The sequence below is a fragment of the Puma concolor genome, chromosome E4, assembly GCF_028749965.1.
Source record: "Puma concolor isolate L17-30 chromosome E4, mPumCon1.1.hap2, whole genome shotgun sequence".
In the NCBI taxonomy this organism is placed as follows: Eukaryota; Metazoa; Chordata; class Mammalia; order Carnivora; family Felidae; genus Puma; species Puma concolor.
Window position 1 is genome coordinate 67,188,367 of NC_141683.1, and position 4,089 is coordinate 67,192,455.

Genomic DNA, 4,089 nt, shown 5'->3' on the forward strand with positions numbered 1-4,089 from the left:
TGTGCGCTCAGAGTGATCTCTGAGGATGCACGGGTCTGTCCAAAATTCACAGTGTCAGCAGAGTCTGAGTGGCCCTGTCTGGCTCATGGGTCCACCTCTTGGCTCGTGGAAAAGTCCTTTGATTTACTGTCCCACCCAGAGGGCACACAGGGCGAGAAGCTCAACTCCACAAACAACAGCTGGGGTGCTGGGGCGCCTGGGTGGCTCAGTCGGTTGGGGGGCCCACTCTTGATTTTGGCTCAAGTCACGATCTCGCAGTTTCATGGGTTCAAGCCCCGTGTCTGGCTCTGTGTCAGCAGTGTGGAGCCCCCTTGGGATTCTCTCCCTCTCCCTCTGCCCCTCCCCTGCTTGCACTGTCTCTGTCTCTCTCAAAATAAATAAACTTAAAAAAAGCTGGGGTGCTACCTCCAGTGGAAGGGAAATAGATGCCGGGCAATTAGACAAATGGCCCCGCGAGGGCCTTTGTCTCTATGTTTCGCCAACTATGTGGCTAATCGACCCCACCTCACTACCGCAGAAACCACACCCGGGAAACTCTCCCACTCTCCCCAACCCAGCCTGCTTCATAGTCACATCCGGTTCCACTGACCCTGGAAGTTGATCAGCCCCTGAGCACGGGGCAAGCGGCCCAGAAGCGCCTCCAGGGTGCCCTCTGGAGGCCACAGCGGGTATAACCTCCTGGACGACAGGAATTCAGTAAAGGCTGCAGAATGAATGAATCTAACCAGCCAGGGCCCCAGGGTTAGAATGAATCTAACCAGTAGGTGCCCAGGACCCTCCCCTCAATGTGTACACGGCATCATTCACTCTGAGGCCCAGAGAAAGTTATGCGTGCGCTTCACATACTTTAGGGGTAATCAGTCCAGAGGCCTTCTGACTTTAATAGTCTGTCTCCACTACCTTTCCCTACTGTCACGCCCCTGGGTCTCACCCTCCCTCCACCAGTCACCCACCCTGGGGACCATCCATTCTGGATGGAACAATGTTGAGTCTTACAGGAAGCCTCGAGGGAGGGGGATGCCACCGTGGTTAAACCCTCTCACCAAGTGGCAGGGGAAAACCTGACCCTGTTCTACTCCTGCCGTGGGGGATATACCTGTATGCTCGCGGAGTTAGCCAAATCATTCCCTCCTCCCATGTAAGAAGTCCACAGGCCCGTTCAAATGCATCCCATAACTATTTATTCAGCATTTACTAACTGGCAGGTACCATGGGAGGCGCTGGTGGTACCGCGTTGCACTTGCAGGCTTGAGGGGAGGACACACGGGGCCTCTCGCACACGTATGTAATGAAACCGTGATATTTGCCAGAAGGGAAATGTACATGCTAGAGCAGACAGCAGGAGGCCATGTTACCTGCAGGTGGGGGCCGGTTTCTCTAAAGAGGTAATGTTCCAGTGCCATCTGCAGGGTGACCAGAATGCAAAAGGCAGACGGGGGAGGTCACCTGTCTGTCTTCGGAGGCCACCGCACCGTGCTGGGCCCTCGGTCATGGGAGGGAGCTTGGTCTGGATTCTCAGAGCAAGCATACAATCCTAGCTGATTTTAAGCAGGCTGCAGTGGATGACTGAGGGAAGGGCATTGAGGGAAAGAAAGCGAACATCTAGGGGCGCCTGGGTGGCTCAGTAGGTTAAGCGTCTGACTTCCGCTCAGGTCATGATCTCACAGCTCATGAGTTCGAGCCCCGTGTGGGGCTCTGTGCTGACAGCTCGGAGCCTGGAGCCTGCCTCGGATTCTGTGTCTCTGGCTCTCTCTTTCTCTCTCTCCCTCAAAAATAAATAAACATTTTAAAAACTTAAATTAAAAAAAAAGCAAATATTTAGGCAGGAGGCCAGGCCAAAGGGAGATTTGGCTGAAGTGGGGAGAAGCGGGGGGGGGGGGGGGGGGGGGGGAATCTAGGGAGTGTTTTGTCCTGGGAGGACTTGATAAGGGAGCGCAGATGGAGAGCAACCCCGGGATTCTGGCGGGCGCGCGTCCCTCTGTCGCTTGCACCTACAACAAACCACCTGTGACTGTCCCCGCCACCCGGAACTGCCATCTCATCCAGGTCGGGGACCTTCTCTTGTGCCCACATCCGGGTATGTGAGACAACCTTGGTGCATCTCGGCTCCAGGCCGTGCGGCTCTGCAGTCGTGAAAGCCACCAGTAGGTGGCAGCACACGAAAAAGGAGAGGGCCACTTCTTTTTCAAGGACCTGAACAACCCCCCCCCCCACCCCCCCCCCCCCCACCGCCGCAGCCTTTTGACTCCCTGTGGCCGGTTTCCCCCCAGGGTCCCAATTCCCAGAAAAGACCTCAGTCCCCAGCCTTTCTGAGCTGCCTCCGTGGAGGGTGTGGCTTCCAAGGCCTGGGGCTGCCCAGTAGCTGCGTGGTTACAGCCTCTTTATTTCTGGCTGCCCGTGGTTTTACCAGGCTTGGTTGTCCCCCTTCCCGGCCTTGCACCCTTCCTGGGCATCCGGACCGTGTCCGTGCGAGCCTTCCCGGTCAGGTCAGGGGGCGATGGGCAACGCCTATGCGGGGAGCCCCTCGCCTGAGTCAGAAGGTGGGTTCGGGTCTAGGCACGGGGGGTTAGGGTGAGCGTGGCCGGAGAGGGCAAGCCTCGTTCTGCAAGGCTCAAGGCCTTCCCCGGAAGATGTGAGCGACAGGATGCCCCCGCCTCCCCGGGTAAGGAAAGAGCAGACTTGGTGGTGGTGGGAAGGGGGTTGAGGCAGGTGAACGATGACCTAGTGAGGGACGCAAGAAGCTGAAGGTCAATTTAGGGGACACAGTGCCAGGAGGGAAGGGATTGTAACCACCTCCGTTTTGACCTCAGTCTGTACTTTCTAACTGATTGCGTTCTTCTTTCCAGCTTCTGTCTTAACTCAGGCGAGCACCTGACAGGCCAAGTAACCCCCATGGGAACCAAAAGTACCCCCGTCGCGCCATGGGGACCGCCCTGAGCCGCAGGAGCCCGCGCGCCTGACCCCAAGGCAACGATCCACCTGACCTTCGCTGCCCACCTGCGCGGGCCCACCGACCTTTGTCCCACACTCGCCTTACGTGAACCTGGACGTATTTTCAGCGCTTTGGAGACGGCCTTTGAGACACTAGTCTTCCCAGTGGTGGCCTCATTGGAATAAATTCCTTTCCTGTGTCCCCACCATCCATCGCTCTGCCTTTGACTTTGTGAACGGCCAGTGGCCAAACCCGGTGTCCGGGACCCCCAGCCAGGGGCTCTTGCCCCCCGCGCCCTGGCGACAGGAGGAACAAAGGCCAGAAGCCAGACCATCTTACCCGACGCTGGGGATTCGTTTCTACGGACTAGCATAGAGGTCTGTGGCCACATGTGACATCCAGGACTCCGTCCCCTGTTGTTGAGAGCCTTTGTCACCGACGGAACGCTGAGGGAAGGGCTTCACCGTGTAGGAGAAACAGTCAGAGTCCCCATCCCCACTGGTGAACTTCTCTGCCAGACGCTCACGGTCTGACCCCTTTCAACCTCTCCTCTCTTGCCCCCACGCCTCCTGCTTCTGTTCCTTGTCTCTTCTGACCTCAATCGTCAGAGAGTGGTTCCCAGTTTCAGGAGACTCATTATCCCCAGACCGCACACGGATCTCCCTCAGCCTCTGATGGACGCCCAAAGTGCCACAATCTCGTTGCATAACCTTATTAATATTACCTTATTACTGTTTAATATATATGAGATATTTTATCAGCGGTATCGATCTGTTTTTTTGTGTGTTAATGCTTCTTGTCAGTTCAATCCAACGAACGCATGACAAAGCCCACTTGGGGGACGGCTGAGCCACCCCGTGACTCAGGTGTGCGTACTCTGGGACGGTGATGCATTCATCTGTCATCAGCCGTTTGCTCCTTAGGTTGGACTGCTGGTGCTCCTGGGTCACCCCTAATTGGTCTTACGTAATAGCCCTGGCCAGGACGGCCCGATGGTGTTTCTGCCGAGAGTCCATTGGCAAACGTGCCCGGCCTGGTCTCTGCCGCTCTTTGTATGACACGCACTCCAGCCACCCGCACAACCTGCGTTTCTCAGGGGTGTAGGTCTGTACCCGGCCACCTGCATCTCCTCTGCTCGTTGCCTCGTGTTAAGGGTC

At 56.7% G+C, this 4,089-nt stretch overlaps 1 long non-coding RNA gene across 1 annotated transcript; it reads left to right on the forward strand.

The window, feature by feature from the left end:
* Positions 1–2,356: 2,356 nt before the first annotated feature.
* Positions 2,357–3,689, forward strand: LOC147572756 (uncharacterized). The gene is made up of 2 exons (XR_015246030.1): positions 2,357–2,540; positions 2,847–3,689. It is a non-coding gene; the product is annotated as an uncharacterized LOC147572756 (long non-coding RNA).
* The last annotated feature ends 400 nt before the right edge of the window (positions 3,690–4,089 follow it).